Genomic DNA, 26,362 nt, shown 5'->3' with positions numbered 1-26,362 from the left:
AGCCTACCTGAATTTTATTTCCTAACCAACACCCGCCAATGGGCTGTGTTTCGGCAATGCAGCCAGAGCGGGGGCCATGTGTTGGCCAGCCTCAGCTCATTCAAAACCCTTTGTTCATTGGTTAAGAAGTGGTGGGCTGGAGGTAGTCTAATGCACCAGAACTCCACAGTAGAACATAAGAATTTCAATTAATGAATTTCTAGAAATCAAAGACAACTTACAGTATTGCGGTGGAAACTAAGCTTCAATTCTTCACACATCTGATTTCTATAAATAAGGACACCTGGCTATCCTTAATTTTCAATAGACTGAGGTACATGTAATGCACGTGTACAAGGTATACTAAAAAGGACTAAATGACCCATTCAGTTCTCAAAGCGATACAGATCAAACAAGGACTGGAGTTACCTCTGAAGACAAACAGAAGACGTTAAAGATCTAACATGCAGATCCTCCCTATAAAAAAAAGGGATAAAATTTCCTGAGATTCTCTGACTCCTTCTCTTTACTAAACAACTCAATAATCTGAGGAGTTTCTATGTCCTGCAGCTCTCTGCCTTCATATTCAGTAACTCAACATCAACATATAAAAAACACAGTCAAACCAAGGCCCCAAATGTATGGTGTCAAAAACATCTTACAGCCAATGATGATCACGCAAGTAGATGTGAGAATATGCCTTGCATCCGGTGAGTGCGGCGTTCTGTAAAATAGGGCTGGGCTTGTGGCTCCTATACACATGACACAGCTAGACATGTCTTAGGGAACCATGCAGGGCGGGGTCACTTAACATCACTTGGGAGAGTTGTTGCATAGTATGTTTCTGTATGACCTCAGAAGAGACATGACACATATAGAAAGCAGCTGTACGGAAGGGACCAGTTGCTATACTAAGCCATGGAGCAAGTTTTCACATGAGTACCCGCACACAGAACAGACCAGCATGGCCTGCAGTATTTGTGTCGCAATTAAGCAAGCCAGCAGAGGATTTTTTGCAGACAGGCTGCCAGATAGGTAAATATGGGGGGTCCCAGACCAAACAAACAAATCTTATTTAGTAATCACATATTTTTTTAATAGATCCAAAAACAAAGCAAATGAGGGTGCCGAGTGTTTTTATTTTCACTGCACCATGAAACATTAAATGATTGAAAAATCAGAGGTAAAGTACACAAAATTCAATGCGCCCACAAGGGGAGGGAAGGAGTGCAGGGAGGGGAATACATTTCAATAGGTTATACATCACTAGTCAAAGTTCAGAAAAACATTGAGCATAAATACTCTAGTCAAATCATAATTAACATTGATCCACATAGGAGAGGTCAAAGAAAACGGCAAATGTCAAACAAAACATTTCACGTGAAAGAAACTCCTATAATGATTATTATATCAATCTGGGGTTAGGAGTTCTTGGTTGTAGATGTCTACGTTTCGACCCGGAAAATGTAGGATAGTGGATCCTTACTGCGTGGGTCTTCGTCAGGACGTGAAGGGAAGTGGGGGGTAGAGTGGTGCCTTGTCCTACGCTGTATTTTTATCAGGATCTGAAAGACATTTGCCGTTTTCTTTGACCTCTCCTATGTGGATCAATGTTAATTATGATTTGACTAGAGTATTTATGCTCAATGTTTTTCTGAACTTTGACTAGTGATGTATAACCTATTGAAATGTATTCCCCTCCCTGCACTCCTTCCCTCCCCTTGTGGGCGCATTGAATTTTGTGTACTTTACCTCTGATTTTTCAATCATTTAATGTTTCATGGTGCAGTGAAAATAAAAACACTCGGCACCCTCATTTGCTTTGTTTTTGGATCTATTCAAAAAATATGTGATTACTAAATAAGATTTGTTTGTTTGGTCTGGGACCCCCCATATATACCTCAATTAATCACCCAGGTCCCACTGACTACATGGGTCCAACCCCCTTGTGCAACATGCCAGATAGGTAAGGCTTGCTAAGTGTTGCTGGGCGCTGCTGTTTCAAAGTAAGTCACAAAACTCAACTAAAGTGAAATGAGTGTGGCTCAATGAAAAGGTTCACCGGAGGTTGACTGGACCACTCTAGCAGGAAGCAGAAAGTAGAGACACTTTTGGCTGCTCATGAAGTGCCCCAGCAATCTGCAGTCAAATAGGCTCAACATATTAGCTCTGTTTTGACAACATGTGCATGCAGGAGTGGGGGATAGATTAGTTTGAATAACCTTCAGTTAACATTCAGACCCTTTGTGTTACTTCTATCTTACAGTTTAATTCTTGCAGATTTCTTCTGGCATTTTATTGGTGACCTCAGTTGTCACTTTTGAGATTTTTCCACCATCATCTGGGGTCACCAAAAGAGACATGACACATATCATATTTTGCTAGTAATCCAAGTTGGCAGCTTCAGAATGCTCAGTCCTGATGATTCTATGAAAGGCAAGTGAGCGAATGAATGAATAAATGAAAAGTGATTTGTATGTGCACGGTTACTCTGAGGAGCGCCCCGGCGCTGTGTTCACAGGACAGAAATACAGAGTGAAGTTAAGCCAACTATTCTTGCTTAAAGAGCCAGCATTTACATTTTTCTTAACCAGTGAGATTGCTTCAATTGACGGTATCTCAAGGGGAAGCTTGTTCCATGCAGATGGCAAAAGGAGAACTCCGTCCCCCAGCTCTGGTACGGAGAATCTTAGGGATTCTGGCCAGGAGACAATTTGCTGATCGTTGGTTTCTTGGGAGGACATAGAAACGAATTCTTTCTCCCGAGGTAGCTTGCACCTGTGTTATGAGATGCCTTATTGACCAGAACAAGTGTTTTAAATAAGATTTTCTTCTTCATTGGAAGCCAATGGAGAGCCCACAGATGCACCACCTGTTCTCAGAGGAAGGCCAAGGAGACTTTGGGCCACTGTATTCTGGACCACCTGTAGTCTGTTGATCAAGTAGTCGGGAAGTCCTAAATATAAGGCATTTCCGTAGTCCAGCATCGAGGGTTTAAGTGCCTCGACAACCACCTTCCTTTCTGAGAATGAAAGAAAATTAAAATAATTTCCTAAAATATGCAGTAGCTCAAAACATGTACCTACTACAGTTTTAATCTGTGGATGAAAAGATAGATAGTCATCAAATTTGACACCCAAATTCTTCACTGCTCCTCCCTTAAGGCCCGAGGAGGAGGCACGGCATTTGGCCAGGAGGTCTGCAATATCTCCAGGGGTTAAGACTGAAGAATAGTGTTAGACCTGGCACCTTGGCGTGAGTCTCCCATCCACTTTTTGCTGATGTGCCTCATATGTTTTGCTGGTGTTAGCTGCTCAGGGCACTGTGTCACTGCCAATCAGTGCCACAGTGCAAGTGCTCCCTATGAAAAGTGTATACATTGATTCGTTTCCATGATTGGCTTATTTGGTTTACTGTCAGACCCCAGTAAAGTGCACCAGGAGTGCCAGGGCTTGTAAATACAAATGCTGTTAGTGGGCCTGCAGCACTGGTTGTGCCACCCACAGGAGCAGCCTTGTAAAATGTGGCTAAGGTCTGCCATTGCAAAACCTGCGTGCAGTCTGGTACTATCATGCTGGCTGGGCAAGTGCACACACTTGCCAGCCCCTAAACCTTCCCTTTACTTCATGTGAGTCACCCCTATCGTGGGCCCAAGGGTAGGGTGCATTGCAAGCATAAGGTAGGACAAGCCCTGATGTGTGTGGCATGTCCTAATAGTGAATTACAGCCATTTTTGTTTTTCACTATTGTAAGACTACCTGTTCTCATAGGCCAGAATGGGCTGCTGGAATTATTACACCCTATAATCCCAGCAGGTTCAGGGAACATGGTAGAAAGTCAAGTTTAGTATGCCTGAACTCAGAATAATAAAATACATCTTTTAGTAAAGTTTATTTTAATATCCTGTGTTTGCAAATACTACTTTTAGAAAGTTAGTATTTGCTTGCCTAACCATTTCAGCCCGCCTCTGCTAGGATGTGTATCTGCTGTCTGGTTTCTGTGATTGACAGGTCTGGGGCTGACAGGTGGTGAATAGAGGGATTACACAAGGATGGGTGGGGGGAGTGCCCCTTGACTCTGAATAGGGCTGTGCTCTCCCACCTCAATGCTGGCTCCGCCCCCTGGGGAGCGGCTGACGTCTCTGCCCTGCACCTTGTGAGGAGAGAGGGGAAGACTGCCAACAGAGTACTCCTGGACTGTACTTGTCACCACAATGCTGGCTCCATCTCCTGCGGAGCGTCTGATGTCCCTGCCCTGCTCACTGAAAGGAGAAGCCAGAGTCTTCAAAACAAAGTGCTCTGGGCCTGGACTGGATTAGGCAAAGGCCCCCCTGGCCTGCAAGAACAAAGGATTTGTGCTATAAATGTAGGAACCCTGCTCCTAAGAAATCAGATCCTGCTTTGAACCAAGAAGAACCCTCTGCCTGAGGAGAAGGAACTGGGAAAGCTGAAGGAGGAAGACTGTCCCTATCCTGCCGCACCGCACACTGGCGAGCCTCCGGAATGGTCCGTACTAGAAGCCCCGTGCCGCGCCTGCCTGCCCTGGAACATCGCGCCCCTGCAGATCGAAGGTACGACACGACCAACAACGCGTACGGAAGAAGTACGCCTCATACGCCTAACAGACGCCTCACCCCATGAACGCTGACAGCCCCGGATCGTCTGCACCTCTCCCCGCAGTCCCGCTCACACGCCTCGCACCTCGAGGCCTCCTACGAGCCGGACTGCCAGTGGAAAGCCGCCGACCCCGTCCTGGGCACGCCTTCACCTGTGGCCGCATCTGTACGCGACGAACTCCATCCTTAAAGGTACTGTGCGACTCAAACTGAGTCTGTGTTCGCATCGGACCACAGGGTCCGCAACGTTTGGTTAACTCATTTAAAAGCACAAACTGCCACGAACGGGTCGCCCAGCCAGCACGAAGCGCACAGGACCCCAAAAAAATAAGCATTTAAAAGAACTCTTTTATACTAAAGTACTGTGGCCTCACTTAAAAACGTTATTGTGGTCTTGTCTGTAAACCTGCATAGAAACATATATTTACATAAAGCATACGAATTTTTATAAAACATAGACTGGTGTCCATTTGTGGTGGGTCATTTTTGATTACTGTGTAACTGTCATAAATGCTTAACCTATAACGCTCAGGGATCAGCCTTGTCTGCTCGCGCCACGCAACCTAGAGGGTGAGCAGGGGTTATTCTCTAGAGTAAGTCCCTTGCCGTGACTAGAGGAGAGGGTCCCTGTTTGTCACAAGTGCATACCTGTGCTAACCAGAGACCCCCAAATCTAACAAATAGTATTTTGGTTCTGTCTGCATTGCATTTAAGTTGCTGGGTGGTTAGCCAGTGGAAGACAGCGGTTAGGCAGGATCTGATGGATTCACCCGGGATCTCTGCTTCCCTGCCCAGGAGAACAGCAGCTGAGTATCATCAGCTTATGAGATGACTTTTGCTTCCAAGGCTTTGATCAGTTGAGCTAATGGGGTAAGATATACATTAAATAATATAGGACTCAAGGTTGAACTCGGGGGCACTCCCACTGACAGTTCACAGGACTCTGAAGAGAGGGATCCATACCTCTTGTCCTCTACCCTCTAAAAAGGAATTCATCCAGTCCAAATCTTGACCAACTATACCGATGGATTGGAGATGCTCTAGAAGTTTGGCGCAGAGGACTGTATTAAAGGCCGCAGACAGGTCTAACATGATCAGTACTGCCTTCCCACCAGCAACTAGGGTGCCTCTGATGTATTCAACAACCTCCAATAGAGCCGTCTCCATGCTGAAGCTGGATCTAAATCCGGACTGGCTCGGGTGGAGCAAGTTATTGGTTTCGTAAGTACTGGGAGAGCTGCCGATTTACATGTTTTCTAGCACTTTAGACAGGGCAGTTAGTTACGATATTGGTCTATATTTGAATTGCTCTCCCAGGTCCGTCAAGGGTTTCTTAAGCAGGGGCAAGATTTTAGCCTGCTACCAGCAATGCATTAAATATCTTATTAGCCAGTGGGCTAACGATGCCTGCCCCTAATGCTAATAGGTTGCGAGGGCAGGGATCGGATGGAGATCCTGATGTTAGGCTGTGTATAGCTACTAATGATCCCTTCAAGGGGGTGTGTTTGTAGTGAGTGATTGTCTATATAGTTGTGGTAGCTATACTTGATTGCATTACATTCATCAAAACCACTTCAGACTGAGTGCAAGGCTAGCTTAGATTGACGAGATATTATTATGAAAATAGACAGGCAGCTGATCACTTCCACCAAGCTGAAGGCTGTTGAAGTCTGGAAACAAGTCTCAGGAGACGTAGAGTTTTTAACAACTTTAAAGATTTCCATAGATGTATTTCCTGCTCTCTCTAGCTTGTCTTCCAGATGAGCCTTATTGGCTATTTTGACAGTATAGCATTTTCTAGAATGCCTGTTTTAGAATGCCTTGGCATTAGCGTTATAATGTTTCCATCATTCTCTCAGAGGTTTTGCATCATTTTTTTCCTGAGACTATCTGTGTACCAGGTGCTGACAGCTTAATTCTGCATGGTATATGTTGAGCCACTGGTGCGAGCCTATGGGTTGTGTCAGTGTTCCAGTTGTCCGGAAGACATTTGTCATCCTCCACTACGCCTGAGAGAGCGGGTGCTCTCTTCCAGTGGCCTCAATGAATGGAAGAGCATGGGGTTTTGACTGTCTGAGGTTGAATTTTTATTAACTTTTTATTTTTATAGCGCAAACAAGACCCAGAGTAGGGCTTCAGAACGCTTTACAAAACAAAGCAGAGTAGGTACAAAACATTTTGCAAAAACAGAGCAGAGAAAGTATCAACATTTTTTTAACAAGGTTTGGCAGGTAGCAGAAGCATTAATAGAGATGATTTGTTCGGGGCAGTAGGAACAAGTTCGGTTGCGAGGGAGTCATTAAGGGGAGTGTAGAAAACAGTTTGAAGTAGCAGACTGGTTCAGTGCCTTGCATGTCAGTGAAATAGCTGGTGTGATAGTAGGGCCCCATACTGTCAGGAAGGTGCGGAATTAAGGGAGGAATTTGCTCATCAGGAATGATTTTGCTTCCCTTTTGAATAGTGGTGTAGATGAGATTTTTCTGATGCCAGGAGCAAGTATCATATTCTTGGTGCCGCTCCAGAGAATGCTCTGTCAGAAGTTTTTTTCTTGCGGAAGCAAGAGGGTTTCAGGAGTAGATTGTCGGAGCTCTTAGAGTGTCTGTTTCCTCCAGATAAAGTATGTTTCTGGGATAGGTACTGGGGGGTATTGTGGTGTAGAGCTTTATGAGTGATGCAGGCCATCTTTAGGTGTATTCTAGCTTCGTAGGGTAGCCAGTTGAGTGCCTTCAGGTGTGGTGATATGTGGTCAAATTTCCTAGATCCTGTTAGCAGTCTTGCTGCTGCGTTGAGCCAGGCTTTTAAAGGGGCTGTTGAGATTTTGGGAAGCCCCGAGAGGGTAGTACATCAGTACTCGAACCTCAAGATGACTAAAGCCTGAACTGCAATTTTGAGGTCAGGGTTCTTGATGAATGGTTTCATTTTTCTGAGATAGCTGAGGTGAAAGTGGGCATTTTTAGCCAACAGGTTGATGTGTGTTTGCATGTTAAGGTTCTTATCCTGTGTAACTCCAAGCAATTTGGTGGAGTCCACCAGAATCAGCGTGCAATTTAGAGCAGTGATCATCTTGGTTCATTCCTTTATCTCCAGAGAGTTTTTAGGGGGGGGGGAGATTAAGAGAAATTCCAATTTTTGCGAGTTTAGCTTGAGGAAGTTACTCTTTCACCAGTGGACGGTCTTTTCGAGAGCTTGATTCAATGGAAGTGATCTTGATGTAAAGTTGAGTGGCGTCCGCGCACATGTGGTAGGAGATATTCGCCTGCTGTAGTAGTTTGGTTAGCGGTTCGACATAATGGTTGAATTGCGCGGGGGATAGTGTTGAGCCTTGTGGTACTCCTAGTAGGTTGGGTGAAGAGGGAGAAAGATTTTTATTCACCATGAATAATTGTGTTCTGTTTTCCAGAAAGGATTTGAACCACTGAAGGGCTGTGCCGGATAAACCCATTCTGTTTTCCAGTCTTCTTAGAATTTTGTTGTGATTGACTGTGTCGAAGGCTGAAGAGAGGTCGAGCAGGACTAGTAGGCAGGTTTCATTACAGTCAAGAGCGAGGAGGGCGTTGTCTACTATATGCAGAATTGCTGTTCCTGTGTTATGCCGGGTCTGAAACCCGATTGGCAGTTGTTCAGCAGTATGAAATCTGTGATGTGTTGGTTCAGTTGTTGATGAACACATTTTTCCAGGACCTTGGCTAGCATGGGAATGTTGGTTATAGGTCGGAAGTTATTAGGGTCGGAGGTGTTTGCTGTCGGTTTTTTAAGATAGGGGTGACTTGACCAATCTTTAGGCAATCCGGGATGTGACCTTGCGCTAACGAGGCATTGATGATTTTGGTCAAGAGGAGGGGAGATTGTATGGTAGATGTGGGGTAGGCAGTTTGAGGGGACAGGGTCATTGAAGTGGTTATTGGGTTTGATAGTTGCTAAGGTTTTGGTGATGTCACCGAGATCGTAAGGTTTGAAGGTAGACCAATGAGAGTTTTTATTGGGCAAAGGTAGATCAAGTTGTTTAGGATTTTCAGCTTGTGTGTTCTTTAGGATAGCTGAGGTAATTGCTGCCGTCCTCAGCTCGAGTTGGAGGGAGTTAGTTTTTGCTGCGAAGAATGAAGAAAATTCTTCACTACTAAGCTGTGATTTTGAAGTCAAGAGTGCGGTTTTGGCCAATTTGTTAGATTGTGGTTTTAGAATTTCAAAGAGTTTCTTCTGTCTATTTTTGGCATTGTCTAGTTCTGATCTGAAGAAGTCTTTTTTGATTGTAGAATACTTTTGTTATAGGAGTTTCTAGATTTCCTAAGTAGTTTGAGTTGGAGGGGGGAGGGATGTTGTCTCCATTTGCGTTCAGTTAATCTTAGTCTCTCTTCACTCAGGGCTCTGTTGAACCATGGGTTTTTGTCTTTGTCTGGTATTATTTTGTGTTTTGGTGGGGCTACTTGGTCGAAGACTTAGGTCATCGTGGAGTTGTAGTGAGCAGTGAGGTCATTGATGTCTGAAATGTTATTGGGAGGATTGAGAACTTTCTCACAATGGGAAGCTAGATTGTTCAGGTTGAGCTTTTTCGTGTCTCTTGAATTGCTGTAAGTGCGTTTTCTTTCTAGCTGACGGAATTTGGAAGGTAATAATGTGATGGTCTGACCAATCATGATGGGTGATCGAGATAGATTCAATCATTTTTAGGTCTAACCTACGCAGCGCGCAAGCGCTGCTTTGAAGTGACCTTTTGGAATCACTCCCGGTTTTTCTTCAAACTCGTGCATGTTTTACACTGTTTGCTATTGGTACTCGTGCATGTTTGGCATTTCCCTTGCGGGAGCGAGCAGCAGTGCCATCTGTTTGTAAATATTGCACTCGTGCTTTCGAAGCAGATGGTGCCCCTGCTTGCTCCCGCAAGGGAAACGTTTGTCTTTCAGCGCTTGTTTTTAATTGAAGTAACAATAGGAGACACGCTCCTCCTCTCACTCTGCTGTCAGCCTTATTTTCTCCAGCTTGTTCTTTCTCTTTATTTTGCATGTCGCCTGAGAACAAGAAAATTGACAGGTAACGTTCACAGTGAAACATTACAAAACACATGCATTCCTGGAGTTGAGCCAGAGGTCATTGAGGCGCTAGGCCGAGAGCGCTTCTCAGCCGAACTGCCCGCTGCCAGGGTGCGCAGCGTCAGCATGGTCACCTTAGCCAGCGGCTTCAGCCGACACAGCGGCGAGTAGGGGCTGCAGGAGGATGAGCCGCACAGGCAGCCGCACAGCGGGCCCTCGGTCATCGAGCAGAACGCGCGCATCAAGTGGCTGTATGGCTGCAGGGCAGCGCACGAGGATCGGGGGCCCGGGAGCTGGTTTGAGGGTGCTGGGTGGACTTGAACTGTGCCTATTGATCGAGGGTTTGGCTCGGTGTTTCCTGGGTGCAGACATTGCATTTGTGTGTGAACGTGGCTTTGACACTACATGTTCCTTGCACACATACTCACGAACCTGGCTCTGTGGAGTTGGTGCTCTGGACCCACTGCTTGCACGGCCACAGACCTGGCACTGCGGGGTGACTGCCTTCCATGAACCTGGCACAGCGGTGTCACCTGTGCATACATAGGAACCTGGCACAGGAGTTGCGCCTCGTGAATCTCGCTAATGTGGCACTGCGCTGTCACCTTGTGCATTTCTACAAACATGGCACTGCTTGGTCACAGAGGGCACACCCACAAAATTGAATCAGATGGGCCACTCTGTGCATATCTGAAAACAATGCACCGAGGGTGGTCCGTTCCAGTGAACCCATTGTTAAATTACATACCCTACTCATACATTGAACAGTCACATCACTGCAAACCCCCAACGGATTTGTGATGGAGAGTAATTCAATTGGAGACCCTCCTCCTCATGTACATAACTCATTATGTCTTTCACCACCCTTGTGTACATGAGCACCCTCCAGTCGCGCAACGCCCATTGGGATCAAAGGGCTTCAGCCCCCCGTGGTGTAAGGCAGCCCGGGCTGAGACAGCTTCCCGGGCACACACAGAGCCGCACCCGAGTACTTCACAGGTCTAAAAAGACCATTTGCTTGTAATGAGGCTTTGTTGTTATTTCACCCCTTCTAGAGCTGCTGCATCTCCACTCTAACTATTGCTGGTCAGCCCCCCCACCCCCAAATCTTAGACCCCGCCCCGAAATTTGGCTCTAGTTGCGCCCCTAGCACCATCTGGATCTGTTTGCTACACAGACCTGTGACTGTGGTATCTTCTCTAAGGCTGCATACTGTGTATGTTTTTTATTTATGTAAATATATGATGTATTGCCAATTACCCGGATTGCTGTGTGTTTAGGTTGACTCAGATGAAATAATGGCAATGTTGTTGTTGCTACTATTGTCAGTTTTACATACTATCTTGAAAATGTGTTTAATAGTTTTTTACTTGTAAGTTATAAATGTTTGTTTTCCAGAAGCGTATATCCCCTTTTGAATGGACGGGCCCAATGCACCTGGAAGTGGACTATAATGTTCTCTGAACAATCTTTTTAAAATGCATACTTCAGAGTCCAGCTAATCTTTTTAATGACTGCTTGGACAAAGGTGAAATTTAAAACAAAGTGGTTCAGTATGTTGGAAAATAGTAAAGACACGTTATTAATGCTAGGCCATATAGCTGCAACCACTGTCTCCGCTGGGCTATATTTTTTAAAGTTCATGGTTCATGTTGCTTTAGATTACTCTCAATGTTTATCTTCGGTTTGTTATTAGTTCGGGGTATGGTTCATTTGGGGGGGGGGGGGGTTGGCAAGCTTTTCAGCCTTTTTACTTTGAGGGCCCGGCAGTGTTGTGTTTAAAGGCCTGTGATTAAGACACACTGGCTCGTCTTCAGTCTGTATGACAGGGCACCGCCCCCCCCTTACGTTTGTAGTAATGAACAACATGCAGTGAAGGTCAGACAGGAGGTCAGCTAATAGGGCGCCTGCCCACTTCTTGCTCTGTGCTTGCTCGTAGTGGTTCTCTCTAAATACAGTGGGTGGGATTCTAAAAACGTGTTCTCTAACTATCCCCCCCCTCACCACAGTCTCACCTAATGTCAGTTTTCTATAACTGCCATCTGCTGCTAATACTTCTAAATCAATTACAGCTTAATCTCTGTACCACAAAACCACATGTAAATCATCATGGTAGCATTCATTTCCGGTGCTTTGGAGGTGTTGAAGCTGCGCAGCCGCAGTGCACCCTCTGTAAGCAGGGCCAGCGCCTTCTAGGGCTCTGCACCATCAAACAGAGAGTATGGACTCGATTGTTGGGACCTAAAGTTCGAGGTTGCCTTGTTTTTTCCCTCAAACTACAATTTCACAATTTAAGCATGCAAACTTTATTTCCTGCTATCAGACAGAGCCCTTGTTATAACCCATAGATGGAGCTGCCGGTGCACATTTGCACCTTAAAAGCCTTCGTGCAAGGGGTAGGGATTCATTTGTGTTTGCACCTGGGTTGCTTTTAAAAAGAAACTCTGTCACCGCAGAACCTCCAACATCTCTCTTTGAATTCAAGCCTCTATAAATACCTCCTGTCTGTGCGTGTCAATAAAGGGAGGATGTTATCACTTCGGTCTTATGCAGATTCACGCACATTGCAGCCCTTTTTAGGGCTCGGGCCTACGCCTCCACGAAGTGGGGGGCGGAGCTTCCGAGCTCATATGCGTTAAAAAAAAAAAAGAATTCAGAAAGGGGTCCGGCTGGCACATTCCTTAGTTTTTTATGGCATCTGCCTAGTGATTCGTCTTCGCTGTGCTGTCTATTTAGTAGCGTTGACGTGATAGGCTATATGTAATTTACGCGTGCCCGATTTGGCATATTTTCGGCGGTTTCGCGCACGGCAGACGTATTAATCTTAATTAGGAGCTGTCAGAGTGCCCGTGTAATGCAATCCAGATGGTGCGAGCGCGTTCACCATTGCATTGCATGTATCATGCGCGCGTTTAACATTTACCTTTCGCGCACGGCAGTCCATTCATTTGGCGGTCTGTTCTGTGTGTTTGTATTTGCACGTGAGTCTGTGTCTACCTGTGAGTGTATTAAGACGCGTGTGTGTGTTTGCGGGTTTATGGAATCCGCCCCCGCCCCTTCCGGCATTGATTGCAGCGGAGAGCGCAGAGGCCCGGTGCCCGGGCGGGGCAGCTGGGCCTGGACAGACCCCCGTCCCCGAACGGCCCACGCCCGCCGCGGATGATGAATCGGCCCCGCTGAAGGATCAATGGCTGGTCAGCGCTGGCTCCACTCGCTCCCACACACCACAGGGCAATTAATTGCGGCCTGACCCAATCACAGCTTCCACCTGTAGAGCGCACACCATAAGTCCCAGCGACTCTAGGCGCTTCTACAACAGCTTGGGAATGATGAAAGGCAGGGTCAGTACGAGCCTCGCAGACTGCGGGACTCTCAGCAGACGCTCAGCCCATTGCGCTACATTATCCAGTCTGTACCTAGTTACTTTAGAGCACGCTATTTTACATTAACACACGCGAGAACTGAATCACGTGAACCCACCTGGTGTGATGCATGTGATGTTACCAACACAAAACGTATTTATATCACAAACACGTTAATTAAAAGGGAGTAAAGGGACGCTACGTTTACCCCCAAATGTTTCCACCACAAAAAGAATGTTTACACCAAAAAACGAAGCATACACAGAGGAGGAGCCAAGATGGCGCCTGGGTCAGACGCTTAGTCCCTCGGCTCCGGGAACCGTCTTCTCCTTTGTTCTTATCCTGTCGGTGATCCTGCGCCGAAGCGGCACGTTGCGGAAGCAGATGGGTTCCGATGGCCCATGGCGAAATCCTGAGGCTTGCGCTTCCTCGCAAGCGGGTGAAACGTCCGACCGCAGTTTGCGGCCCGCAGTGGCCCTGTGACCGGGACCTCGAGTGGGTGACGAGGCCGGTTGCCAAGTGAACAACACCGGGCACCAGTAACTGTGGGGAGCCGGTCGGATCATTTCTACCGGGAAACGGCCGGATTTTGAAACGTGCGCCCTGTCGGACTGCAGCTACGGAGCAAAGCGTACCCGGCGGTTTATTGGGGGAATCGTACGATTGCAGGTGCCCGGATTGTTGGCTGCCACGACACTGCTTGCGCATTGCCCCGCTATCGGCGGGAGGTTCCCGAATTTTCCGCCTCTTGCACGTCGGACAGGGCGGCTTCACTACAGGACACTACCTATGGCACCATATGGGTTTTGTTTGCCGCTCCTTCACTATACAGTGATTTGATGCCCCGCTGGGCTCGGAGTGTCTATGCCACAGACCGCTGAGGGTGACAATGGAATGCGGCTTTGAGGAGTCTGGGCTGCAATGTGGTCGTGGACGTGTGGAACAGAGGGACATGTTCGAAGGGAAGCGTGGACGCGACCAGGGATATGGCGATCTACTGACGGCTGTTGTCTCCCTTCGTCACGATATGGTATACTCTGTTCGAGCCCTGACCAGCAAGGTGGATGATATTCTGTGTGCCCTGGGAAGTTCGAGTTTGCCTGATTCGCGGGTCCACAGCGACCTTCCTTGCCCCGCGTCTGTCTGCGACAAGATGGCTGCCCTGTGCGACAATGCTGGCTATGAGACTCCGAGCCCCGAGAGGACTTTTGCTGTGGATGGTGTTTGCCCGAGACGACGTGAAAATCTCGGATTGCAATCTCAACGGGTGGATTCTCCCCGCGCCCTGCTCCCCGTTACCCGGGGGCCGCTCCGGAAGTGGTCGGACGCTGAGTCTTCTCTTCCTGGCTCAGCTCCGCTCTATATCATGAGGATGGTGTGCTTTTGGCCCGGCCTGGGATCGCTTGATCTGAGTGTATATGTTACGGTTGAGTGGTTCACTCGAATTGCCGCCTTTGGACTGCTGTTCACGCCCTCCTGGGTCGCTTTGGTAAGCAGTGTTGGACAAGATAAAACGGGACAGGGATGAACGTTTCCTACCACAGACTGGCGGTTTCTTCGTTGCTGACCGAGATGGCTGTGCGGCGTGCTGATTTCTCTGATTGCGCAATATGTCGACTTCGTGCTTTGTGACTTGTATGTTAATACGGTTTGCCTGGAACTATCGATGGGCTACCTCCTGTGCCTGCTCCGATGACTTTGCCTTTGTTTGTCACAGAGACCCCCTTACCCGCCCCAGCGGCGAAACTGAACTCCTGTTTTTCTTTCTCCGTGCTGCGATTGCTGATACATCTCAGCTCTCTGTTTGGACTCCTGCCCCCTTGCGGACCGATCTACCCCCCATGTCGCTATACTGGTCACCATTTTCTCGATTATATACTGGTCTCGTATTTAGTATTTTGTTTTATATTGACATATGGTGGATGGACTCTGTGGCTCGAGAGGGTTGGGGTGATATGCTCGTCTCCTGGTCGATTCCTGGTATGCGACTTAGTGGCGCCTTTGTTTCTACCCGTGGAGGGGTGGGAGGTCCCTTTCTCTGTACGTTTTGTGGCGCTGGATGACGTGTCGTTCTGGTCTGCTTTTGGCTGTGATTGTTTGGTTGGGCGGAGGGCGGCAGCCGACCGTTTTGATTACTGTTATTATGCTCCTCCCTCGTGTTTTCTTTTTCCGCTTCTGTTCCCCTTTTTGTCTCGTTTTTCCTTCTTCCTTCTCGCTATATTTCGGGTTCTGGTTTAGGGCGACAGGCACGCTGTCGGAAGGGTAGGCCATAGCCTTCTGCAGGGGTGCAGGGTGGGATGGGTGGGTTGGGTTCTATTTGTTGTTTGTTTTCTGGTTCTATGGCCCTTTTGTATCTCTTTTTCGTGAGGCCGCGTCTGTCTCAGCCTCCTGTGATGTGTTTGGAGTGGGGTGTGTGGCGTCGTTAATACTTCTTCTATGGTTAGGCTGCTTTTCTTCTCGACTGCCATACCCTCACTTGTGCTGATACTCCTGTTGTCTCCTGTATTCCCGCCGCGGGAGGCCTGTGTCGACATGTCTTCTTCCTTTCGTTTTTATATTTCCTTTCCCTTTTTCATTGTTTCACCTTGTCCTCCCTTCCCCCTCCTTCCCTCCCTCTTCCCCCCCTTTTTCCTCGTCCCCTCCCCTCTCCCTTCCTTATTCCCAGAGGTTATTATGACGGGCTGGTTTTGCTGTGCTGCCTCCCCGATCCCTCTGTTCTGGCTTGGTTGTGTTTTGGGTGGGGGGCAGGTGACGATGATGATGCTCAGGGGCCGGCTATGTTTCACATATCCTGACTTGCTTGTGTGCATGGTGTTGTCTCCCCTATAATGCGGCCCCTTACCCCCCTATTGACGCTGAAGTTGGTTATGGGTTATAGGTTGTTTATATATTGTAAGTCAGCCTGTCATACGCCTTTTCCCCATATTATAAAATTAACCTCCTTTTGCTTCTGTGTCTTGGCCCTTTGGTTCCTATGTCTTTTTTTCCCCCCCTTACGATTATATTACCTCTGCTTTGTGCTGATTGATTCTGTACTGTTCGCATTGGGACCTCTGCTTGCTTTGCACATTGCGGCCGGCCGGTTTGGTTGTAGGCCTAGACTTGTCTCTCCTTTTGATTTCAATAAAGGTTTTAAAAAAAAACAAAAAAAAACAAAAAACGAAGCATACGTTTGAAAAGAGAAGGCCTACTGCAAACTTTTCAAAAGCAGGAAATATATTGGTATGTTTATTATACATGATGTGGGTAGTATTTCTAACGTTAAATGAAATCAACTTATGAATTATATAAAGGGCTGTGTGTCTTGTGTTCTGTGTCTCTGTGCAGTGTGTTGAGTCTGTGTATAGTTTTGTGTCTGCTTTTGAGGGTATAGTTGTGTTTTCACAGGTGCATGTATATTATTTCTCTCTTGTTTTTAGGGCTCGGGCCTACGCCACCACGAAGTGGGGGGCGGAGCTTCCGAGCTCTTATGCGTTCAAAAAAAAAACAATTCAGAAATAGAGAAGTGAGTAGTGAGTAGTGAGTAGAGTAGTGAGTAGAGTAGTGAGTAGTGAGTGCAGAGTAGTGAGTAGTGAGTAGAGTAGTGAGTAGTGAGTAGGGTAGTGAGTAGTGAGTAGAGTAGTGAGTAGTGAGTAGAGTAGTGAGTAGTGAGTAGAGTAGTGAGTAGAGTAGTGAGTGCAGAGTAGTGAGTGCAGAGTAGTGAGTAGTGAGTGCAGAGTAGTGAGTAGTGAGTAGAGTAGTGAGTAGTGAGTAGAGTAGTGAGTGCAGAGTAGTGAGTAGTGAGTGCAGAGTAGTGAGTAGTGAGTGCAGAGTAGTGAGTAGTGAGTAGAGTAGTCAGTAGTCAGTAGTGAGTAGAGTAGTGAGTAGAGTAGTGAGGTGAGTAGAGTAGTGAGTAAAGTAGTGAGTGCAGAGTAGTGAGTAGAGAAGTGAGTAGTGAGTAGAGTAGTGAGTAGTGAGTAGAGTAGTGAGTAGTGGGTAGAGTAGTGAGTAGAAAGTAGTGAGTAGAGTAGTGAGTAGAAAGTAGTGAGTAGAGTAGTGAGTAGAGTAGTGAGTGGAGAGTAGTGAGTAGTGAGTAGAGTAGTGAGTAGTGAGCAGAGTAGTCAGTAGTGAGTGCAGAGTAGTGAGTAGTGAGTAGAGTAGTGAGTAGAGTAGTGAGTAGAGTAGTGAGTAGAGTAGTGAGTAGTGAGTAGTGAGTAGAAAGTAGTGAGTAGAGTAGTGAGTAGAGTAGTGAGTGGAGAGTAGTGAGTAGTGAGTAGAGTAGTGAGTAGAGTAGTGAGTAGAGTAGTGAGTAGTGAGTGCAGAGTAGTGAGTAGTGAGTAGAGTAGTGAGTAGAGTAGTGAGTAGTGAGTAGAGTAGTGAGTAGAGTAGTGAGTAGAGTAGTGAGTAGAGTAGTGAGTAGTGAGTAGAGTAGTGAGTAGAGTAGTGAGTAGTGAGTAGAGTAGTGAGTAGTGAGTAGAGTAGTGAGTAGAGTAGTGAGTAGTGAGTGCAGAGTAGTGAGTAGTGAGTAGAGTAGTGAGTAGAGTAGTGAGTAGAGTAGTGAGGTGAGTAGAGTAGAGTAGTGAGTAAAGTAGTGAGTGCAGAGTAGTGAGTAGAGAAGTGAGTAGTGAGTAGAGTAGTGAGTAGTGAGTAGAGTAGTGAGTAGTGAGTAGAGTAGTGAGTAGTGAGTAGAGTAGTGAGGTGAGTAGAGTAGTGAGTAAAGTAGTGAGTGCAGAGTAGTGAGTAGAGAAGTGAGTAGAGTAGTGAGTAGAGTAGTGAGTAGTGAGTGCAGAGTAGTGAGTAGAGTAGTGAGTAGTGAGTGCAGAGTAGTGAGTGCAGAGTAGTGAGTAGAGTAGTGAGTAGAGTAGTGAGTAGTGAGTGCAGAGTAGTGATTAGAGTAGTGAGTAGAGTAGTGAGTAGTGAGTGCAGAGTAGTGAGTAGTGAGTGCAGAGTAGTGAGTAAAGTAGTGAGTAGAGTAGAGTAGTGAGTAGGACATCACAGGCAGCAGCTGTGCAAGCTTCTTACACTCACAAGGAGACCACAGGCAGCTGACGTGCAATCTTCTCCCACTCACAAGAACGACATCACAGGCAGCAGCAGTGCAAGCTTCTTACACTCACAAGGAGACCACAGGCAGCAGAGGTGCAAGCTTCTCACACTCACAAGAAGGACATCACAGGCAGTAACGGTGCAATATTCTCACACTCACAAGGAGATCACTGGCAGTACACACCACATGAACACACTCCATAACACATAGCAACAATACATTGGCATTTACAATGCCATTAGCTCAAACTCAAATAAATCCGAGCCCGATTGCATTTCTAATGCTTGTTTCAGCAAGGAAAGGCTATTCCAGGTACATTTATTTAGACACTTTTCGTTGGTGAAGGAGGTACCGGGGGTGGTTAGGACTCGATAAACACCCAATACTGTCGCACACCCATCACCAGAGCCTCAGCGATTGGTACCTGAAGCGACACGAAGTTGCGATTTTGGACGTTTTCTTTCAGGACTATCCCCTGAGAAATCCGGTGTTTTTCAAAGGCTCTACCCAAGGTGCTGATTAAACTAACACATTTTTCGGTGCCCTGGGGAAGATGATTCTAGCAGACAGTATCCACCATGCCCCACCCCTGCCCCTTGTTAATCATTGCCTGCCTTGGGAACAAAGGCGAGACCTGTTGGCTATGCCAATGCTTGTTTCTTTAGAGACGATCCAGTCAAGTGTAGCACCTTTGGAGTGAGTGGGCTTTGAGATGGTTTGGATCAGGAAATGGTCTGCTAGGAAGATTTTGATAGAGTTGACCTGCTTGTCTAGGGGTTCTTCCCAATGGAGATTGAAGTTGCCAAGGAATATGTCGTTAGAACCAGGGATCGAGTTAGTTGTAATGATTTCCATAAGTTGGTCTGTGAATACCGCGATCTTACCTGGGGGATGGTAGAGTATATGTAGTTTGTGGGAGTGGTTATCTGAGGATTTTAGGGAAATCCCTAGGTATTCACAAGAATCCAGGGGTTCGGAGTAAAACTCCGAGATAGTGATGTCGGATCGATGTATGCAGGCTATGCCTCCGCCCTTTTTGTTAGGTCTGTCTAGTCTTATGATGTTGTAGTTTGGGAGGACTAGAAGGTCTAGGCATGGAAAGGATGATTCTGTGAGCCAAGTTTCCTTGAGGATGATTATGTCCATTTTCAATTTTAGAATGAGGTCGGCGATGTCAGAGGCGTGTTTTAGGGCTGAGCAGTAGTTTAGTGGGAGGCAGGAGATCTGGTTTGAGGCATTCTCTAATGAAGGCTCGTGATTTTTGGAGGTAGGGGTTATTGTTTGAAGGTTATTTGGGTTTATCTTTCTGTGATTTGGGTGGGATGTTCTGTTTGGGTTGATGGGGACTTAATCAAGCGGTGGTCTGTCCAGACTTGCGGAATACGTTCTCCCATTTCCAGAGTGACATTGGAGAAAATTTGGTCCAGCACATGACCTGCTTGATGTGTAGGTCTGCAAAAGTGTTGAGTAAGTTCCAGGTCAGACATGACTTCAAATAGTGTAGCCATCTCACTATCTTTTACTTTGTCCATGTGTAGATTAAGTACTCCTAATATTATAAAATTATTTTAATGCCAGATGTACGAAAGCATTGCCCAGGGATTTGGGGAAGGGTCCAGCAGGGCCCTGAGGTCCGTATATTGGTACTCTGGCTGTCGATTGATGGGGAGACAGGGTGAGTCAAAAACCAAGGGCCTCAGCTCCTTCCAGATCATCAATAGGGATTGTTAGGCAGTCATAATTTTATCTGTAGACCACAGATACCCCCAACCTCCCCTTCCACTCAGTCAGTCTTTTTTTGTGTATTTTATAGCCCCTTGGAATGACTGTGGCAATTACAGGGTTGGATGTCTCAGATAACTATGTTTATGTAATTAACAGCATGTCCGGGAGTTCCTCAATCAGAAAATCAAAATTTTTAGTGCCATGTTTCTGCAGTGAGCCAACATTGATCAGGGCTGCAGAGACATTTGTTGTACTTTTCCCAGGCTTTGGAGTGGATGTGAGTACCTTGTCCTGTAGTGGAGGTTTTAATTGGAACACACATTTAGGGAAGAAATAAACATCCTTTAGTGAGAGTGATGAAGGTTGTAAAGTGTATTTTAGTGCAGGAGCTAAGCTTAACAGTTTTCCTTTGTTGTAGCATATGCAATGTTCACCTGATGGCGACCCACAGGCATAATGGCTGGTGCTGGTCACTTCTGGGGCGCTGACAGGTGTAGACGAGCTTGCCTTTGGCATGCCCGCTTTGTACCTTTGCACAGCGTCCCCCGTTAAATATATTTAGCGTAGAAAAGAGCTATGGCACACACTGCCCAAAGATAGCGGCTCTAGCTGTCCCTGAAAAGGAAAAATGACCCCAAGTTAGAAAAGGTATTTTTAGCTACTCTCAACCTCCCTCATAACAGCCCTCAAATGTGCAAAGTAGGGCAATGTGCAACAATTGAATTTAAACAAAATTATCAAAATATTGGCTATTAAAAACAGGTTTCAAACATAGTTAGTGCAAACTGAGCAACTTTAGTGCAGTCACATCTGCGCTGCGTCCCCCATTAAATACATATGGCCTTGAAAAGAGTTAGAGTACGCACTGTCCAAAGATGGCGGCTCTAGCTGTCCCGGAAGTGGGAAAATGGCTGAAAGTTAGGAAAGGTATTTTTACCTGCTCCCAACCTCCCTCGTAACATCCCTCAAATGTGCAAAGTTGCACAATGTGCAACAATTCAGTTCGAAACTAATTATTAAAAGATTGGCTGCTAAAAACAGGTAATAGGGCCGGACGTTCAGAACTGTGTGAATTAAGCATTCTCTCATGCAGGCGCCTCTGTCCATCTGGAAGTCAGAGCACCCAAGAAGATTTGGAACCCCCACCCAGGCTCTGCAATAAATATGCACACACGGGTATAAATATCTAAAAGAGAGAAGCTGAATGAAGGGCTTTCAATGTTAACACTGCATAGAGAGAGAGAGTCTGTCTTCTGACTCCCACTGGCTGACTTACTCTTATATCTCTTAACAATGCTCCTTTGGTGTTTGGACAAAATATCGATTTAAAAATATCGTTAGACCGAAATATCGGAAATTAAATATTGTGACACATAAATAATGTGATGTACAAATATTGTCAACAAGAATATCATTTTTTAAGGTAAGTGATATTGTTTTAAATGATATTGATGTTTTCAATATCGCTTACAGTAATATGGTGGTAAAAATAATGTTTTTCAATTATTTTCATGTATTTAGTTGATATATTAATTTTATGTGTTATTATTCTTTATATAAATGCTAACAAATGTTTTCAAAATAAAGTTGGTAATTGAACTAATTTAGATTTTTTAAATTAATTTTTTATAATATTTTATAGAGCCTTACTTGTTCTTGGGTAGTAATTAATTGAAAATGATTTCCCAAAAATATTTAATTATTTAATTGGTATTTATTATGTAATTCATGTAATACTGATTTATTGTTGTTATGTGTCGGCTGTTATGTTTGTAGGGGTTTAGGTCTGAAGTTAATTGAGTAGTAAATAATTAACAATTCATTATTAATGGTTAATTATTCAATTTACTTTAATTATGTCATTTATTGAATACTTAGTTATTTTACCAATATTTTAGTTATGGGTTTGTAGTGGTGTTGGGTGGGAGGTTAATTAAGTAATAATTAATTAACAATGTATTATTGTTAGTTAATTATTTAATTGGTTTTTAATTATGTAAAATATTGAATGCTGATTTATTTTACTTTTATTTTAGTTGCGGAATGATAAGTCTGTAGAGGTTTAGGTTGGGAAGTTGTTTAAGTAATGATCAATTAATTCAATTAATTATTAATTAATATTTGTGAAGTCACTATTTATTGAATTTTAAATATGTAAATTGTGGAATACTAAATGATTTTCATTTTATTTTAGTTGCAGAATGCTATATTTGTAGGGGTCTAGCATGGGAAGTTAATTAAGTAAAACATAATTGCTAATTTCTAATTTAATTTATTTTACATATGCAAGTAATAGAATATTTTTTTAGATAAATATTAGATGCGGGCTGTTAGGTTTGTAAGAATACAGGGTGGGAAATTAATTAATAATTGAATAACAATTATTTATTCATTGATAATTGTTTTTGTGTTAAACAGTTAAATATGTAAATTCATTGTTTTTAGTTTTTTATACTTTTTTTAATGTTAATTAATATTTTTTACTACGAGTTTAATATTTTTTTCTACATTTATGGGGTTACTCGTATGCATAATGAATTTGAAGTGAAGTACTTTCCCTACTCTTGCTTAGACTGGAATAGGAATAGCAAAATTAACCTCTTCACAGTTCAACACTTTCTGTGCTGTTGCACTGTTTGGAGTGGGAATAGTAAATTTTACCCTTCCAAAACCCAACACGTTCCTTACTCTTGCGATGACTGGAGTGCGCATAGTAAATTTCACCCTCCAAAGTCCAACATTTTCCCTACTGTTGCACTGTTTAGAGTGGGAATAGTAAGTCTAACCCCTCCGAAATCCAGTGCTTTCCATGCTGTTGCACAGACTGGAGGGGGAATAGTACATGTTAACCCTCTGAAGTCAAGCACTTAACCTACTATTGCACTGTTTGGAATGGAAGTAGTAAATTTAATGTAAGCCCTCCGAATTCCAACACTTTCCCTGCTGTTATTTAGACTGAAGTGGGAATAGTGATTTTCATCCCTCTGAAGTCCAACGCTTGTCATACTGTTGCACAGACTGGAGTGGAAATAGTACATTTTAGCCTTCCAAAATGCAAAGCTTTCTCTACCGTTACATTGTTTGGAGTTGGAATAGCACACTTAACCCCTCCAAAGTGCAAACTGTTTCCTACTGTTGTTTAGATTGGGGTGGGAATAGCAGATTTCACACCTCAGAAGTAAAACGCTGTCTTGAGTAGGAATGATGCACTGACTAGAGTAGGAATGGTAAATCCAACCCCTCAAAAGTCCAACACTTTCCCTACTATTCCGGTGATAGGCATAGAAATTGTAATTCGAAACTCTATGAAGTACAATACTTTCCCAAATGGTGCATAAACTAGAGTGAAAATAGTATATTTAGCATTCTTAGACTCCAGTAGTTTTCATAATATTGCATAAACAGATTTATAGCATTATTTTCTTTTATATATGTTTGTTTTTATTTAAAAATGTATTTAAATGTGTATTCTATTTTAAGTAAATGTGTTTTTCGGATTTTAGATTTTTAATATTTTATCTATTGCCTAAATTAATAAAACACATCTTACTGAATCGTAAGTGTTACAATAAGTACAACAGCAATAAAACGAATTAAATAGTACAATTTTTAGAGCCAATGAAAATGCTAGGTAACTACCTACCTGATATGGGCAGACAACAGACTTTACACTGTGTGGCCCGCAGAATGGGGATTCTGCATTAGGTCTGCTCTCAGCTCATGAATGGGATTTCATTTATTTTTAAATGGTGTTCAAATATTTACCGAACCATACTAGTTAAGTAGTATCTCTTGTGTTGAAGCATCCGCATAGTGCATCCTCGCATGCAGACACCTCGTTTTTTTTAGAAAAAAAGGCCTCAGTAAAGTGCGACCTGTGAATAAATATTATGGGCAGCAACAGAGTAGATGTTCAACTGACTCCTTCCTGTAGTTACAAAACCTTCAGGATGTGGTGAATACTAGTTTGTTCTTCCATGATGCTCTATACTCTTCTATAGGCAGTACCAAGAATTTTGCAAGTAAGATGGGGTTCTGCATACTTCATGCAGCTCTCAGACATGGCTGCACTCTATTTTCTTCATAAGAGCTGGATATTGGATCAAAAGGGCCAGCCAATTTCAGCTTACTTAAGTCAGCTTCCTGTGATAACGGGGTTACAAGCCTTTTCAACGTGTCTTTTTAAGGCCGAGTATGTCAGATTTCCTAGTAGGCCATCTGTTATTAGGTTTAGATCTCTAATAGCTGCCTCTAAATATGTTCACCAGGGGTTCTTTTCTAGTTTGTAAATATCTTGGATCACCATTTTGAGTGTATTTGATTTTGCCTATGTAACCATATAATATTTACATTCCAGTCCTGCTTGTGAAGAGCAAACTTGAGGCAAAATTGAGCTCGTCGGGTAAAATGTGGAAGGAGAAATATTATTCTGTATGTGATGAATTACAGCTTGTCTAGTTCTTGTGAAATTGTAAAAGGGAAAGCAAGATGGTCATAGGAAATAGCTAGAACGTGCTTAGCTTTAACCACTTTTATGGTCGGTTCTGCTGAGGAGCTGAGTAGATGTGCATTTAATTTGCACAAAACATATGGTAGTGCACTGGCTTTTTTCCTGAAGTTATTTACCTGCACGAGAGCACTGTCAATGGCCGAGAGCCAGATTCCAAGATAGTTGTATGTTTCAGTAAAAGTGATCCTTAACTGGAATCTCTTCCAGAAATGCTTGTGCTTATTTTTATGTTTCCCAAACACCATCACTTTAGTTTTGTTTGTGTTCACTGTTAACTTGTTTGGAGCGCTGTATTCGTTCAATTCACCCAGTACCTGTTGCATGCCTACTTTAGTATGATATGGTCTGCGTATTGTATAATCTGAACTTTCTGTCCACGTATCCTCAGGGGAAAGGAATGAGCTTTTTTCAGTGCGCTTCCGAGGTCTGCGGTGTATAGGTTGAATAGGAGAGGTGTCAAGACACAACCCTGTTATAGAACCTTTAAACAGAAAGATGAGAGGCAATACAATGTATACAAGATGTTTCAAAGTTCAATAATTGTTCTTTCCTGAAGAAAGATTCTTTATTTTGTGAACCGCTTTGACGAATAGGCACAGCAAACGTGTTTCGCCCTAGAAAGGGCTTTTTCAGGACAAAGTACTGAGTAAGCACTATCCCAAGGTGCAGGTGGGAAACGCCAGCAGTGTACTGCAATTAGACCGTTCCTTGGTCTCTCATGGAATTTCTATAGTTCATCATGTGTTCCACTATAGTACTTTAGGTAAATGAGTTACAATATAAATCAAGCGACATTGTTCTGAAAATACCCAGCGTTTCCGAGTCTGTAGTTAATTGGAATATGTATTGGGCCAGTCCCACGCCCACTCTGGGTAGTGCAGTCTCTGGAGCCTTGCTGCCTTTCTTTTCCTTTAAAACTGTTGTAGACTCTGATTCGTTCCAATTCATTGTGTAACTATGTCACTTTTACCCAGTTTAATAAACACCCGGGTGTTAGAGTAGAGAGCCATGATAGACTTCAGTAGGCATTAGATATGCCCCACTTGGTGAATTCCCTCCACAGGAAAGGCTGACTCGTACTGTCAAAAGCAGTGATATAGTCAACAAAGCATGCAAACAGGGGAGGATGCGACGGTGGTGGTGTGCATTGTGCCAGATATGACAGTGCGACGATATTATCTATTGTCAATGAATACAGCCGGAACCCTGTCTGGTAGAAAGGAAGCCGTGTTTCAGTCTCAGCTCACTCTTCCAGGGCTTTTCGCAATATTTTTGCATATGCTTTGGCCTCCACATCCATCAATGCTATTAAATGATAATTTGCTGGATCAGAGTTGTAAATATTTATATTTATATATATATATATTTATATATATATATATATATATATATATATATATATATATATATATATATATATATATATACACACATACACACACTAACACTTATACATATATGTGTTTGTGTGTATATAAATGTATATCTTTAAATCTTAGTGGTATTTATTAATTTTATTTTAAAATAGATTTATATTTTAAAATATTTAACATGTACTACTTTATACTCTATAATAAGAAATCAACATTTTTGTATATTTTTTGATGACATTAGTGTCAACAATATTTTTTAACAATATTTTTGTACTTACAATTATGAGTAAAGGATCATGATATTGTGGCAAATGATAATTTTAACCCAATATTTTTGTCAGCAATTTTCATCCTTCAACTCTGACTCTCTAATCTGCCCTGAATCTTCTCACTCTTACCCCTAAAATCCTGTCTTCTACTGCTACGCCTGTTTGATCCAGTGCTCTGTGCTCCTCCCTCCCCATTATATGTCCCACTCCCTCCCTACCAGCCCATAATACTCAGAAGAGTGACTACTCACAATATACTATCAATACATCTGCTGACATTAGCAGTTTGGGAAAGACCACTCCGTCCATAAGGCTCTTTCACTCTAGCTTCTCTATTGCCATGCCTCTCTTTCCTGATTGCAATCTCCTGTCTCCTCCCCTCAGCACTTTGAGGCGACCTTGGTGGAGTAAAGCGCTGCACAAATTTAAAAACATAATATAACCAAGTGATCACCCCAATCAGTGCATTTACTGAA

General features: G+C 44.0%; 1 protein-coding gene across 2 annotated transcripts in view; it reads right to left on the bottom strand.

Moving 5' to 3' along the window:
• SLC12A3 (solute carrier family 12 member 3) overlaps positions 1-26,362 on the bottom strand; it is a 331,781-nt gene that overhangs the window by 228,885 nt on the left and 76,534 nt on the right. The gene's annotated exons all lie outside the window — the stretch shown is intronic.

The sequence above is a fragment of the Lissotriton helveticus genome, chromosome 12 (genome assembly GCF_964261635.1).
Source record: "Lissotriton helveticus chromosome 12, aLisHel1.1, whole genome shotgun sequence".
NCBI classification, from domain to species: domain Eukaryota; kingdom Metazoa; phylum Chordata; class Amphibia; order Caudata; family Salamandridae; genus Lissotriton; species Lissotriton helveticus.
Note: the sequence above shows the minus strand (reverse complement) of the source record. Positions and strands in the feature narration are given on the sequence as shown.